The sequence below is a fragment of the Ictalurus furcatus genome, chromosome 14 (genome assembly GCF_023375685.1).
Source record: "Ictalurus furcatus strain D&B chromosome 14, Billie_1.0, whole genome shotgun sequence".
NCBI lineage: Eukaryota > Metazoa > Chordata > Actinopteri > Siluriformes > Ictaluridae > Ictalurus > Ictalurus furcatus.
This window is the reverse complement of record NC_071268.1, coordinates 28,545,793-28,553,555: the sequence shown is the minus strand read 5'-3', so window position 1 is coordinate 28,553,555 and position 7,763 is coordinate 28,545,793. Positions and strand designations below refer to the sequence as shown.

General features: G+C 37.9%; 1 long non-coding RNA gene across 1 annotated transcript; it reads left to right on the top strand.

Moving 5' to 3' along the window:
• The first annotated feature begins 886 nt into the window (after positions 1 to 886).
• Positions 887 to 7,314, top strand: LOC128618643 (uncharacterized). Its single transcript, XR_008387767.1, has 3 exons — positions 887 to 1,066; positions 6,037 to 6,321; positions 7,206 to 7,314. It is a non-coding gene; the product is annotated as an uncharacterized LOC128618643 (long non-coding RNA).
• Positions 7,315 to 7,763: the final 449 nt, after the last annotated feature.

Below are 7,763 nucleotides of genomic sequence, written 5' to 3'. Positions count from 1 at the left end.
GTCATGTGCCACACAAATTACAGACAGATAGAGGAAAAGAATTTTCAACAAACATTTTCAAAGCATGACCAAAAAGTACATCACATATTTTGCACCCACCACAGAATTAAAAGCAAGTATCGTCGAGTGGTTTAATAGAACCTTAAATGGTCAGATGTGGAGGTGTTTAACAGCTACAAACTCCAAAAGCTACATGGATATAATACAAGACATAACAGATGGATACAACGCCAGCTATCACCGAAGCATCAAGATGAGACCGATTGATGTGAAGAAACACAATGAATCTGTGGTGTTTCATAATCTATATGGGTTGAGTGGGGGTACCGGTGTCATCCCAAAATTGAAATATAAAGTACAACAAAAGGGTATGAGGAAAACTATCCGCACGAGTTTTTCACTATAACAGGATGCATACCACACAGCCTGCCCGTCGCCCTGCAACACCTCGTTATCTGTTTATCTGGAAAACTGCATAAATAGTTATACAACAATGTAAGCGAGAACTATAAACTTAAAAGGAGAATGGCAAGTTGACTTTATCGAATTTGAATATCCAGTGTCATGGTACACATTTAATGAGGGAGACTCTGTGTTCACGCTCAGCTATGGTGAGACAACGGCGACAGAATCATATCACCGAATACCCTGTTGGAGGCAGAGAGATAGAGATTTTCAGCACCGGCAATCAAAAGTTATCAAATGTACTGTACAGGTTAAAGACTGGATATTATGATGACGTCATTTGTTTGATCAGGGAGATCCAACACAAACCTGGCATTGCAGGCGAGTCATGGTTATGATCATGTTAAAAACAAAGTGTTTCTGAAAGCCCCTCCGAAGATGTCGTTGATATTTTATGGAAAGATGGCTAATATTTTAGGATTTAAACCAGGGGTTGCTATAGAAACCGGTAAACAAACTTATGAAAATCATAGTGTTGGGTACATGCCTGTTACATATGCGCCCTATCAAGCGGATATAAATGGGGGTTCTACACCATGTATATCTACACGGATATTATAGAATATCAATCAGTTGGAGATCATCATGTTCTACTACTAAGGTGTGTACATATTGACAGTGAGAATAACCTGCTTGTAAGTGTTAGATACGGCAAACTGCATTATCAGTTAATAGTCATCAGTTAATAAATCGTCCGTCACTGAGATAACCATACACGTGAAAGACAATCAAAATCAAGATGTACGTTTCAGTTACAGGAAGTTGTGTGCCAAACTACACTTTAGACCTGTGAAACAATTTGTTTAAAAATGGCATATTTGAACAACCACAATGCCGACCCCATGCGTTATGTGACCTATTACCAGAATCAGGCAGGCAATGGACTCCCTGGCTATGGCAGGAGCAGCATTATGTGTAGAGCTTGTTTGAGGGGTATGTTTAGAGGCCTCTTTAGAATGGCTATACCATTGCTAAAACAAGGTTTTAACATAGCCAAGCCACATCTTAAATCAGCTGCAAAAAACATACTAAGCGACCTTGTTAGAAACACATTATCGTGGCCATTTAAGTTTAGTTTAGTTTAGTTAAGTTTATTGATTTATAAAGCACATTTAAAAACAACAGATGTTGAAGCCAAGGTGCTGTACAAGAAATATAAAACAGAATTAAAACAAATTAAAAGACAAGACAAAAACCATAAAAGGACAAATGAAAAATGTACACCCTCAATTAAAACATAATGAATACAAATATGTCTTCAAAGAGGATTTAAACATAGAAACAGAAGGGGAAGATCTAATGTGGAGAGGAAGACTATTCCAAAGCCTAAGAGCAACCACTGAAAAAACTGGTCACCTTTAGCCTTAAAACATGAACGAGGAACTGAGAATAGTAATCGAATGGATGATGGAGGGGGTTTTGAAGCAGTGTACAAGATGAGAAGATCACAAATATACTGCGGAGCAAGGCCATGCGAAGATTTAAAAACAAAAAGCAACATTTTAAAATCAACACCGAACTTGATTGGTAACCAGTGAAGAGAAGTGAGCACAGGGGTAACGTGCTCACGTTTTTTGTGTGTCAATCAGTAATCTAGCTGCCACATTTTGTACTAATTGCAAACGATCTACAGCTGTTCTCGGCAAACCCAGATAAAGCGAATTACAATAGTCCAAACTAGATGTTTTAAGTGTATCAATAACATTTTCGAGGTCCTTCTTAGAAAGCATCATCTTGATTCTAGCAATAAAACATACCTGAAAGAAACTGCTTTTTAACACAGAACTAATCTGCTTATCACAGTAAGCAGTAAGTAAAAAGTAGAGTAAAATATGACATCAAGGTTTTTGACACAGTAGCGCAAATTAGAAGAGAGGAGACCAAGCTGAGTGACAATGTCAGAGGACAGAGCTAATGGACCAAAGACAATTATTTCAGTTTTATCATTGTTTAGCTGTAAAAAGTTCAAGTCCTTCCAGCATTTAATGTCATGCAGACAGTCTAAGACAGTCTAAGTCTAAACTAGACACAGAGCAGCTAATATTCTTCACAGGAAGATAAAGCTGAGTGTCATCGGCATAGAAATGATATGATTGGTGTCTCTCAATGATATGACCTCAAGGAAGCATATATAAAGAAAAGAGAAGAGGACCCAAAATGGAACCCTGGGGAACACCGTAGGAAATTTGAGCACAGGATGAGAAACACTTCTCTACATTATTAGAAAAGTTTCTCTCCTTGAGATAAGAGGCAAATCACTTGAGCACAGGCCCATGAAACCCAGCTAGATGATCAAGTCTTTGCAAAAGGATATCATGATCTACTGTGTGAAATGCTGTGCTCAAATCAAGCAAGATTAAAATAAAACAAGAGCCTGAGTCAAGAGTGAGTAAAATAGCGTGTTTAAAAGTGGCAGGCACCACCCCACTGACTAGAGAGCTTTTAATAATAGTGGTCACGACCAGACTCAAAGCAGGAAAATAATTTAATTCGGCTCCGGGCTAATGGTGATGGCTCACAAAACAGTATCTAGGCCAGCAGGGGTTCGGAGGAGTGGACAAACACAGAAGAAAAATGGATGTGGATGTGGCGGACCCAGCTTGGGGTAATCATGGTCTGACAAAATGTGGTCAAGCAACTCACACCCGTTCACAGTGACATTTTTTCTTTCAAGAAAAACTGATGCTTAATGGTGTGGACATTTAAATTCGCATTATAAGAGGTAAAGATGAATTCTGGTTGATGCTGCGCAACGCTGTAGCCTATAAATTAAACATCATATCAGCCTCGCTATTTGTGAAAAAGTTGTCTGTATCACCAGGTGGGAGATTGGGGAACGCACAAGCGTTACTCTGGTGATAATCAACACACGTCCTTCAGGACTCCCAGGTGAACACTGGTTAGCCATCTACATAAACAAGGTTGGTGTGGGGTGTTTTTTGACAACTTCAGTAATAAACCAGATGACCCCCATTTTCCGCAGGTTATCAAAAACTTTCTAAACCGCAGTTCTAGTGTGGAACAACATTCATCAGTGCAAGTCCAAAACCTACAGACAGCATTGTGTGTTCTTTGTCTACCACATGGCAAAACGGTATGATTATGGCTATGTGGTGAAGATGTATACCAACAGTTTTATTTAAAATGACAAAAAGGTGTCAGCTTTTGTGAAAAAACTCAAACTAAAGTGTGCTCAATGAGACAGGTGAAATGTTTATGTCTCATGCGTAATATTTTCACATGGAGTGGTCTGATTCCACATGTACAGCAGAGTGGAAACATAAGCTTGCCACAAGTCCTATAGGGAAGGACGGGGTGAAGCAGTTTTCGTGGGGGCAGCACTGTGGCTTTGACAAAACCACAATCATTTTCAAGAGGTTCAAAATCCTTGAAAATTATTCGGGGGTGTCCTATGGTGTAGCATTTCTAGGCCTGTCAAAAGGGGTACAAACTTGTAAAGTCGACATATCATATTTTTTCACCAATGTCAGCTTTATGATACAATTTGTACGCGTTAGTACGACCACCAGATAGAGCACTGTGCGCATTCAATCTTTCAGGAGGTGTGTAAGTGGCCATAAATGCCATTTCATCAACACTCCCACATCACTTCCACCTCCAACCTATATGCACGCTCTAAAATTTCTACCTTGTCATCAAACTATCTGCTGAGTATGCCATAGGGCAGTTTTGATAATGGGTGTAAATGGATAGGATTATAACGACAATCATGCCCATGAAACATACAACCGTTGAATTTGAGAGCCTTTTTTACACTGTCCTTTTCATAATAACCACCGAGATGGTATTTTCCAATCACCATCTCAACGTGGTTTAAAGCATGCTGAATGTCTACGCCGCGTGCTGTTTTAACATATTCAAGCCATCCAGTGGAAATGTTTGAGTATATCTTGTTCTGACTGGTGTATGCGTTGGTATGCGTCAGAGCTAGGGTGTCTTTTGGTAGGAAGTGCATTCTATACACTGCCATACAACACGCTGCTAAACTGGTGTATCTGAATGGGTCGAGTTTGGTGCACTGTGTGAATTTGTTGTGGTACTTCATGCAAGCCTCTCAGAGCAAAACAACGTCATTCTTGCCATACATAGCAAGTTCTTTTTTAAAAAAATCAAACACCTTACCGGATACTATAACATACCACTCATTAAACAGAGCCCTCTCTTCGTCAGACACTGTCTTATAGCCGTGGACACGCCTGTCCGGGTATGGTCCTATGTGATCCTTGTTTTCTAATCTGTTGAAATTGTGTGGAAAATAACACAAACACTTTCTCTGTGCAGGTTAGCTTTAACGTGGCAGATGTCATGGCCAAACGCATAGGGATGAATGAATAGCTGTCAATAAAGTGCTGCTTGAATGCGTTGTCATACATTAAAATGATCCGACAGGCTTGCATCGTGATTTTAAGGGTGAGCCCTGCGTTTGTGAAATATTCCAAAAGTATAAAATTGGCAAACACAGAAGCATTGTGTGCAAGCCATGTGAAATTCTGATAACGCGGATGTCTAAACCATTTAACAAGTCATTCTACGCAGTCTGGACCAGTGGCAGTGAACTCCTTCCCTTTAAATGTAACGGCACAAATGGCGTTTGCAGCGTGTTTATCTTTTACGTATTGTGTCTCAAAATCATAGAACGTTTACTTCTCACTAGGTGTCTCGAGCTTTATTGTCTGTATAAAGCATTGATGTACACTGTCATTAACCAATTCCTCGCCACAATGGTTACATCAGTTGGCCGCATACTTGAGTCCCAAATTTTTGGGAAGTGGCATTGTATATATCAATCCTTCTTCATGAGTGGAGGTCCACCAGGACTGTCTCCTTCACACCTAGTGGAGATTTCTCATGCATTTTCTTACTGAGTATCAACAGCAACGTCATCACCTTTGCACCTGGATACTGTAGATGTGTCGCTGAAAGCTGCTGCTGTAATCATAAACACTGTCCTGTGCTCATCCCAGGAGGACTCTTCTCCACACTGGGTCATGTTCAGAGTCGAGTTACGAGCACAGGATCAGAGTCTGAGCAAAACAGAGCCATGTCACAGCTGCGCAAAATTCTGTTTTTGAACTTAAGCATATGTTTCTTGTGATTTCAGCTAGAGATTTTCAGATAAGAAATGTACAGTTTGACTCTAAATGCATTCAGAAACACGAAGGAACACCAATATTACAATATTACCAATATGTAATGCACAAATATGACACTATTCATTAATTAAGCCTTTTGTGCTTAGTGTATATATATATATATATATATATATATATATATATATATATATATATATATATATATATATATGTGTGTGTGTGTGTGTGTGTGTGTGTGTGTGTATAATTTGTTGTCCTTTTTTTAAACTAAAAATATTTGTACACATGTTCAGTCGATTTTCTTTTTAATACATTATATATATATATATATATATATATATATATATATATATATATATATATATATATATATATATATATAACATCTCAAGAATCTGGATATTTTTTAAGTAATTAAAGCATGAAAGGGTTAATATTATACCATCCATGCCTTCAGGTGAAAGAACGTTATCTGCACATTCATCTCTCGCTGCTTTGCCTCGTGTGATATCGCCACTGAGAGTGAAAAGCAGTCACGGCTCACTGAGTGTTTCACGATGTGACATTTCGCCGCTAAGAGCCGCATGCTTACCATTAAACTCCGCTGACATTTACCGAGAGAAGGAGAAAAAGAGAGAAATGGACGTGTGTCAGGTTTGACATGTCTATTATCACATTCCTGAGGAGATGAATGGATTTTCTGAGTCATTTCTCTAAAGTGGACCGCTTCACTTGGCACCATGTAATAAAAGTTCACACGCTTCACACACACTTCAAAACAACAGATCTGAGATGGTCTTCATTTCACAACCAAATGTCAACAATGGCCAAAAATCTATCAAACCATATGCTGATATATAATCAGAAATGTTTTTTTTTTGTTTGTTTGTTTATTAAAAGGAAACCAAAATCTATATCAGCTCAAAAATATAGTACTAAAAAAATTATAGTAATGCTAACTGGAGAAGGACAGCTAATGCTAATAGCTAATGCTAATCTTAACATGGCTAAAAGATTATCTGCAGCTTCTGTAGGCACATGTCAAGCAAAAAACAGGCCTTAGATGAATGTGCCCGTGTGTCAGCTTACTGCTACAGCCTCCTGACAAAATTCAAGTCTTGCTAACTTTAACACAATATATATATCTCTGTCATCGTTTTCTCAGCAACTTAATAAACAGTACACAGATCGATCAAATATATAACAACCACAACTTTCTTTATCACACACATAAACACACACTGTAGATTCCAGCTTTTATTTATTTATTTTTATCAGCACAGACGCTCATATCTATGTCCAAAACTCAAATCTTTTTTTTATTTTTTTTTATAGACGTACTGCTAAAAGGGAAAGACGAATACACTGTCATATACTGTATAAATCATGGTCTATAAGATTAACAGCTAGTTATCTGAATAACTTTTACTGTTATACAGGGTTTTAATGCTAACAAGCTACATGTACTATACGTGTTAATAAACTAAATGTTTGATTATTAGAAATGAAGTGAATATATTTTATTCATTGTTTTATTCTCAGTATCTGGCCTCAGATATTTGTGCTGTATGACCTGACATGGTGTGTATAATGGTGTGTGTGTGTGTGTGTGTGTGGAAACTGCAGGCGGAGGCGTGTTGAGGTATCTGAAGAATACATCTTCACACATCCGTGAAGGAGATGGAGGGATGCACCATCGTGGGAGGGAATACCGTGTGTGTGTATGTGTGTGTGTGTGTGTTCACTTAGTAAAAAATAACTTTGCAGAAATGGAAATAGCTTTGGAATAAAAGTAGATTTGGATTTGTTATGTGCCAAAAGAGATTTCTATTTCATACAGGATTATGAAACTTAAAGTAAGCATTCGTTAAATAATACCTTATGATTTCTAAAATTAGAAATAATTGCTTTAGTGACAATTTCAGTCATAAAAAATTCATGAAATCACTGATTTCTCTTAGATTTCTACAAACAAAAGATTCCTACAAACTGATTTTACAGAGTTAATTTTTTTTTTGGTGATTGTTGCAGCCAAAAGTGCTTGATTTTGCTCCGCTTTTTTTTTCTTCAAAATTTGCAATGCAACTTTTTTGTGTGCTTTTATTTAACAGAAAACTACTTGAATTGGCGAAATCGCAATCGCACGAAATTGTTCCCTTTCAAAGGGAACTGAACGTTGCGTTA